Source organism: Ptychodera flava, chromosome 20 (genome assembly GCF_041260155.1).
Source record: "Ptychodera flava strain L36383 chromosome 20, AS_Pfla_20210202, whole genome shotgun sequence".
NCBI classification, from domain to species: domain Eukaryota; kingdom Metazoa; phylum Hemichordata; class Enteropneusta; family Ptychoderidae; genus Ptychodera; species Ptychodera flava.
The window spans coordinates 26,652,840-26,662,291 of NC_091947.1; positions in this window are offsets into that span (position 1 = coordinate 26,652,840).

Sequence of the window (9,452 nt, forward strand, 5' to 3'; positions counted from 1 at the left end):
ACACTGGTAGAAGTCAGAGGGATTCCCTCCGCCATAAAAAATATAGTTCCAAACCTATTCATATTTAGGGTGATCAGGGCTTTTTTATTGCTTTAGGATAAGTTTCTTTCCTCAGTTTAGTATATTGGAATATCATAGTAATAATGGTATACTTCAGTTTTTGTAGTTAGGTGAATTAATACATTCAAAGAGATTTTAGCGCGCATGAATCTACGACAATGAACCGCAACACAAGGGGCGCATTGTTTGAAATGAGAGATACCACTGCACTGCCAGCCCAGTCCAGTCAGTCTCGGATATTGACCCAGGCCGACGACCGTACAGCATTACTAATGCTGCGGGCTCTTTACGTCGTGATCAGGGATGAATTTTTATCATTCTCGGTAGTTCGACATAACAGACAGAAAATTGTGAAGTGGCGAGGGTTTAAATTTAATTCGAAATTTACCAAACAGTTGTCTCCGCAGTCGAACACTAGAGAGAATTCGTCAGATTCGTGTTGAACATGGCACCGTACCAAAGATAGATATTGGCATGAAGCCAGTGACATACGCGTACAACAACGCGGTTTGGCTGATAGCTTGACATTTATTCGGTCAAGTGATAACCTAACAGTCAAAACACAAAGGAATGTCCACATAATGTAACACTGCTTATCTATTTTTTTATCTTATGTTTGTCGTTTACTCGAAAATTCAACCGGCAGTGCATTATAAAGTAGAAGTAAAAATGCGGAACTGAGAGAAAAATATTTTCGTCGTTAAAAATGTTATTTTGTCTGTTTCTTTATTCGTTTGTTTGTTTGTTTGTTTCTGTTGCTTATGTTGCTTGTCCATTTATTTGTTCTGGTGTAGCCGTACTTGCCGCTGACGAGAGCTGAAATCGAGATCTGTGATCAACTGTTGATGAGCTGAGCTGATAACATTACAGTAATTACAGTAGCTATCATCAACATCATTCGTTATCTTCTTCATCATCCCTCCCCTCCTCTCCTCTTGCTCTTTCTCATGATAACCATCCTCATATCAAACGAGAAAAGAGAATCCGTCCAATTTAAATTTATTCGTGAGCAACAAGATTCGACAACAAAACATCATGAAAATGACCGTATAATGCAGTCCGACAGATTTTCTTGTTGTTCCGACATTATTTTGTCAGTCGATGACGTCATACTACTCATATTGTATATACAGCAGCACGATCTGCCGGCCAGTGGCAAAATTGGGGGCGCTATACTATAAAGCAACTTTAATATTAAACTGAAATCACGTTGGATATTTTCAGTTATTGTAGTTATAAACCATCTAGTGGATGGCGGCTAGGATGGTAAAGACAAATTACATAAATTGGGCGAGAACAAGCCAAGAAAATATATAGTTTTAAATAAAAAGGGAGACAGAACCCCGGGGACAGAACAAGGACATTACGTACACGGTCGTACTGATAAATTTCAAACTGACCTCCCCCGTAGGCTAAGATGCTGTTTTGCTTTAACTCAGAAAGATAAGATCTTCCCAAAAGCATCAGGCCTAAGCCTACACTCTCGAGAGAGAGAAACGTACTGTAGCGAAAAAAAAATAAAAAAGTATATGTTTCCTGCAACCCAACCTGCCCTATTTGAAACCCGTTTACCCTGTAAGACCTTTTCTGCTCTTTTCAGAAATGACCAGGACGGGAATCTACAAAATTTTGCTGTGTTACTTGAAGTCATGGGGAACGAGCAAATTAAAGGAATATTCCCGATCTGGGACGTCTACTTGTCGTATTTTCTGCCCGGGCACATTACAGGAAAGATATCTTTTTATTTTGATTCTTCGTATGAGGCAGACCCGAGTAAATCCACACCAAGTTCCACTTTGTGGAGGGACCGTGTCCACATCAACTAAAACATTCCTGAATATTGCAACATGTATCGTGTGTTGGCCTACACTTAAAGAAAGAATGTCGACGGTAATATATTCGTACAAGTATCTATTTCAGTTTACAAACGAGTGTGGGGGATACACCACTGCACACAGGTAACTGACCGCTGGGGTGTTCACGATACGAAAACATCCTTCACACCAACTTCTCACCTTGTCATGAATATTTGAGGAAAGTGGCACAGTCGGTAATTATACTGCCCTCTACGGCAAGAAGTTTAAAGACAATTGTTTTTACCTATACTATCATCGCTGTGATCAGCTCCGTTTTCCAATAGCCATGTCAAAAATTGTTTTCTAGTCGTACGATCATACGTGCGTACTCGTAATTTAATCATTATAATGTCGTCTATTATTCAACTTCAGTTACGTGTCTACAAGTACGCCCGGGGGTCGTACGAGCGCTTTTCTGCGCAACCATAATTGTTACGTGCTGAAGATGCACACTTAATTCAGGTCAGTTACGTCCTCAGCGGTCAAGGTTACCTCACACACCGAGCAAGAATCCCCTAAACCATGTTTTGCCACTTTTTTTTCAATCTGACCAGGGACAAAATGTAAGCCAATCAGGATAATGATACTTGGAGAGTAGTAATAAGCCTAGGCATGAGGTAAAGTCGCGGCGCGCCTCTTCTCATACTTTTTGTGTTTCCATTTTTAGGGGCCATGGATAATTAAAACGCGCGCACGGCAAACATAACTTCCGCGTGTAGGGGGGAAGGGGTTTGGCTGTGTTTCGATTACCGTGCGCAAAAATTGCACCACATGTTTTCATATCAACATCTCGCTCCATGTTTTACTGTATCGCAAAATATCGCGCTATACTGTTTGGCTTGTACCAGGCCAGTGAAGCACCTGCGCTACACCATGTGTATTCTTTTGACATACATGTGGTTCAGTGTTCAGTGTAAAATAACGTAACAAACATTTTGGATACATTGCAATATTGTCGAATTGGCGCTGAACAAAAATTGATTTTAGAGGGGGTATGCCAGTGGTGGTGGGAGCGTGTGCGTGATGCTTGATTTGGCCGAGTATTTCTTGTCTGTTGCTTCTCCACTAGGTGACTGGATGCTTTATGTTGTGGGTTCGAACCCGATTGAAAACACCGTATATTCATAGCCATGTAATTACCGATTGTAGATATGATACAGAATGAGGCTGGGTTGGATTTTCGCACTTCCAAACTTTCGTTTAGGAGGGAGGAGGGGGCTGAGGCCAAACGCACTTAGTTTCGTTTACCTTACGCATGCCACGACCCCTTGTGTGAAACGGTTTACAAAGTAGCATTATCGTCCGCGGGTTTTCAACTTTGATATTTGAGCTTGTATGAAAGTCATGTATGTTGTACGAACGTGGAAATAAATTACATGAAAGCGGCGGTTTTTCATTTGCATGCCAACGGGCACCTTGTTGTGGGCTTTCAACTTTGGTTTGAACAAATGCCGATGATGGCGCTGCAGTAAGGTACACTGTAGGTTCACTGCACATACAATTTTGAAATTCCGCTATATAGGGGACACATATGATGGTCATGCGTTGCATCACATACAATACACTTTACTGTAGTCACAAATTAAGGTATTGTACTATCGGGTACATCAACACCCAATACATAACACATATAGCCTAGCTCCTTCCATAGCCTTGAATTTGCCTGCGGTATATACTGCATTCAAAATACATTATCTAATTTTCGTTCCACATTGAAGATACATGTCATTTGTCCTGCTTGCCTTAGGCTTCGTCTCAATGCTGCATGGCGCCTAGATTTAACTATAATCAATGTCATCATCATTTATGTATTTGAAAGAGTTTCAGGGGAGATTCTTCAGACCAACAACTTCTTCCCGATTCAGCACATTAGACCATAACTAACCTAGTTATTGAAGATACGGTATCTTAAATGTCTATAATTCTTGAGTACCAGCTAGGTGAGCATTATTCGATTCAACTCAGGGACTGCTGTATTTTGTCGCATTTCAAGCCTCCGACCTTGTATATTTCAAGGAATATCATTTTAGAAAACATTTACACTTGGTAAATAAATATCCCCATTGTGATTTTGTAAATTTTCTGCTGATGACTACCAGTGTTAGCAGAATTATTTAATTACATCCTTGATTCTGGATTTTGCATCACTGAAAAAGTACAAAGAATTTGGTGTCGTCGACTGCTTGCAGTGCTTGCACTGACGAAGCAGTCGTAGGTGAATGTGGTCGTCTATCTGTTTTTGGATCCACACTTCGATGTTGTATTAGAATTAGTTATGGACTTAAAGGGAAACAGTCGTCGGAACTGCGTCTGTGCGAGTTTCTTGTTTACAAACAATGTATTTCGTGCACAATATCTAGATGCACCTCATCATCATAGCTGCAACATTTAAATTATACGATGTAGATTATGACAGACATGTTTTAACTTTCATCAATCACCATCGGTACCTTGGATACAGTGTTTACATTGGTCGTATGGGTCCCATGCGACCTTTGAGCGCAGTTCCGACGACTGTACCCCTTTACTAGTAAACTCCTGGAGATGCCACCTGCATGACAGACTTCCCCGCCATGCTTATCTCATGCTATGTAACTTAGACAACTTAGGTAGACACAATCGTGTTACAACGATCAAACACATTTTATTTTCATACGGTTACGGGTATATCTTGATCTCACCAGAAGAAGGAGATAAGAACATGTTTCTGTCGTCATTTATCTCCGGGGTAACGGATGTATGTTAGCAAACATGGTTATTTAATGTGAGGAGTAAACGTTGCATGTAAAAAATGTTTGCAATACAGGAAGGACAATCAGGGTATTGCTTCGAATCTAAGATTATGTAAATTGTGTAATAGCGGAGACGTGGAAGATGAATACCATTTCTTATTGATTTGTCCGATTTAAAACAATCTCAGAGCTGAATATTACTACGTGATACATTCATTGAACCAAGTTATGATACATTTCAAAGATTAATGAGCACAGCAGATTCAGATGTACCAGTTAACCTCTGTTTATCAAGCAACTGAATTAAGAAATTCCAGAATCAATCCATAATGTTTCCTTTTAATTTCTTCTTCACTATTTAGCTCGCTATGTGCCTTTACCATGAAATGTGCACTTTTCTGCGTGGTTGAGAATTCTTTATGTATTGACTAACTTTTGTAAGACTAGTAAGACCCTTGCATATGGGCCGTTGGCGCAATAAACTTACATATTAGTCACTTGATAAATTGTGATACGGAGTATACAGCTGAGTATACTATCACTAAAGCGAGGGCATGCGTTCGCCGTATAGCTTATGCCATCTCGGGTGGGTTCGATGATTATAGCACCTCCATACCAGCGGATCAAGCATGACAGTACTCAGTTCATGCATTAGCGCTGTCTAGGCCGGTCTCGCTCCGCAGTACGACGATGTATACTGCTTAATTTCTGCGGTGTCCTGTGTGGGCCTTATGCCTTACGTGTAAATAGACAAATTTACATGATTAGTCTCATTTGAAGATTGTAACAGACGACATAAATGCACAGAAATTCAGATGGATAAATCTTCAGTTGGAATATAAATTAAACTAAGGCAAATGTCTTTGTATGCGGGCTATCCTGTAAAAAAACCTGCGTGAATTTCGTATTTGTCTTGGACCTTGTCCAATTTGCATACCTTGAACCACATTTCATTACAATGCGTCTTCAGCTACTTAAATATTCGTCATAAGACATGCATGTACACCAAAACAGACCAACATTTGAAAACAGTTGCAATCACGGTGAAGGTGCAAGTATTTTCTGTTTCCTAGTCTGTTTGCTATTATTAAAACTGACACAATTACGCATTTTTTGCTCACTACTGATATCAGCCCATCGTTTCTCCGCTAGGTTACTGGGTGCCGTACGTTGTGATTTCGAACCCGACTGAAAACACTGTATTACAAACATACTGGATTGGAAATTCACTCTCAGGCAGAAAGAAACCCCTTATTACGGGCTTCGCTACTCGAGCAAACCAGGCGTACCCAACACCATGTGAAAATTTTTAAAAATGTGTTTTTATACAGACGTCACCAAGGTTAGCTTTTCCAACGAATCACAGTGAACGAGTATATCGTGCATATATGTGGCAACCTAACAAGGCATCAATTCTATTCATGGTATCCAAAACTTAACACAACCGTTCAAATAATGCAATAAAATACAAATTCTGTTATCCGCCGCAGGAATATATTCACCCTTGCGAAAAGCCACCTTCCCCAAGCCCCATACTTCGAGACTAAAAATATACGCGTTCAAGAAAGTGAAGTTTAAATACGCAATTGTTCATTTCTCTTTGCATGCAAGATATAAATATATATATATATATATATATATATATATATTATATATATATATATATATATATATACAAGCAAGTGTATATATTAGCAAGTGTTTAATAAATGGTATTGGACTTTATAAATGTGATGTTTCATACTTTATTCCGAACATCTTTGGCTGCGAAGCTAATTTCAAATTAAGGTTTGCAAACAGTGGCAGTGCAAATTAACAAATTTCTTAACCTAGTGACGAGTAGGCTAATTCACTATTCCCCGCAGAATATTGTCGATGTCCCAGGGTTTGTGTAATTAGTAAAAGTGTGGGCTAGCGCGCTTGTCGTAAAAACTCACAGTTGAATGACCTATCGTCGTGATACCGCGTGACCTGATTATCTGGACAAGAGAACGCGCACGTACGCAAATTGTAGTCTGCGTGATCAGGTTTCAAAAGTGCCATCCGAGTGGGCTGATGCGATCTTTAGCGCGGAACGGAAAATTCACAATACAATAGAGGGAGGGGATTTGGTGATCCGCTACGGTCGTCTGATAAAACAAATATCGCAATTTGAAATAGGAATTTATCGATTGTTCTTGAACTGTTTGACCAGCATGACATTTTATGAGCACTTTCGCGCCAATAATTTTGCTTAAGCTAGCAATTCCTGTGAGCTTATTGGTTATAATGCAAACCCCGGATGTAAACAATAACACAAAAGAAGAATCACTGTTCACGGCAAATGCACTTTTTGCACTCGTGCCACTCTGTACATGTAAAGGTTGGCCGCTGCATGACACCAAATGTGTCTTCCAGCACGTAAAGCTTTTGGGTATGCTTGTCGCACGCAGAATGGTTCATGTCTCGCAGTCATGATATTTGTTGTGGAAGCTGCTATCAATGATTCTAGGAAGGAATCAGTGTGAACATATTATTTTTACCCCGTCGTACGACCCAATTAGTAACAATCTAGAAAAATTATGTGTTTTTAGGTGATTTTGTTCTATTTCGTTTCATACTGGTTTTATATGGCATCGACCATGGCAATAGTTCCTTATATCCAGTTAAAAACTATCTACTGTTGATTGACCAATCAGAGTGCTCAATTCAGGGTGTTTTATTTACTCATAAAGCCTTGGTCACCAAATTCCAAAAACGAATGACAGCGCCGTAGTAAAGTACTGTCCAATCACAAGTGAACATGTCATATTCTGTAGACATCTGGTACATTTTAATATTCAAATTTGGTAACACAGCGGAAACCAGCTGAAAAACAAAATCTGCTGTGCCCTAGGGCATTTTTATAATGTGCACTAGGGCATTTATAGAATGTTTCATTACATTGGAAGGCTATTTCACAAATAAAAGTTTTAATTCATATCCTAAACATGTTACATTGACAAAGGGGACGGTTGACGTAAACACTTTGAAAACGAAAATATATCAGTTAGGGGCGATAGTTTTTAAGTCGGATAAAACCCTCGTACTCGGCTCTTCTGGTATATAAAGTCCAACCCTACGATAAAATGTCTCGGCCTGCGGCCTCGACATTTTATCTTTGGGTTGGACTTTATATACCAGAAGAGCCCGAGTACTCAGGCTTTATCCTATACTCAAAATGTATCAAGTAATGTTAGCGCACCTGTCGTTACGGTTTCCTTTTTATAGCATGTATAGTTTTGGTCATTTTCAATCAGGTGACATGCCATTAATATATATTAGGTCGCGATTTACGTTGATTTTATTGTGTGGAAGGCAGTTTAAATATTGTAAACGCCGATGCCACGCAAAAGAACTACTGTAACATTGAAAGGTTCACATTGATTTCAAATTGATTGCCAGGGCTATTTTCAATGCAATTTTCAATGTTTTTGTAAAAGCAGAGACGTTGTAAGATAATAGTTCCAGCAATAGACGTTTTTACCAGAATATGGCCGATCGGGTCGCTAAATTGTGTGTGGAGCTCTCAGATCTTCGTACCCCAGGCAAGACTTGACCATGTATAATGCCGCCGGTGCTGTTTGAACCTTCAGCTGCTTCAGGTTAAGACAGACTTGGATAAGCGACGACATTAATTTATAATTATCCCGCGCTTTTCTTGTTTCCAATACCGTATCGTATTTACAAACTGTAGAACTCTTCTTCCTCTTTTCACAAGTATGTGACACGAAAGCGTTCAATGTTCAATGTTGTAATTTCTGGTATGAATCAAAATTTTCCTCGTCTTTGAGCAGTGTCTAGCTCGAACGCAGTCATTTTGCAACTAACCACTAAATCGTTGCTGCATGAGCAAATGGAGCTAACCCCCAGAATGAAACAAAAATGATGAAGATGTATACATTTTCCACATCATTCTCTCATTTAGACGGGAAAAATCACAGTTTTCGTGTATTTCAACACCATATTAAATACATTCTTAAAAAATCATCCAAAATATTCACTTATCCTCCTCTAGCTGCTATCACCTCTAGATCTCTCCATACCAGAAATGAACAAACACGGAAGAGGGCTGGCAATCTCAAGCTTTGCATCTGATTTTGATAACATTAAAATCAATCGTAAAACCTGAAATATGTTGATCAAGCATGACATGGGTGTCTAAAACAAGGGTAAAACTTATAGCGCCGTCCATGACTTTTGTAAATGAAAGAAACGCGATACGATATCTAGTCTCCGAAAGTAATTTTAATATCGACTAGCTTTATAGTCTAGACTAGCAGAATAGCAATCAGCAAAAACAATCTTCGCCAAAATCACAACAACGGAGGATAATTATTTTCTTTTACCCGGATTTCAACGTTTCAGCAGAAACATGTTGTTGCTGTGTCTAGTGAGGGCAATAGGGTGTCCGAGCAACTGGTGACTTGTACTTAGGTAAAAATGTGAGCCTTATAGAGATGGTCAAAAATAAATATCAAAGTGGCTTTTTCAGTTTAGTAACTGCGCAGTTGACCGTTAGAGCTATAACATGGCCCTGGTGATGATACAATAGTGGACTATGCTATCAACCGATTCATTGAGTCACACGAAGGCACTCTGATTGAGTATATATTCAACACGGTCACTGTCCATGCAAAGATTGAGTGCCATATTCGAGAAACGACATATGCATTGAAATTCCCTACTATATGCCTGCCATTGTATCTCGATAACATTTTCCCCGCGTATATTTCGTAGCATTTAGGCTATAAAGTTAAAATTAACATGTGGGTTCTCGTGGTAT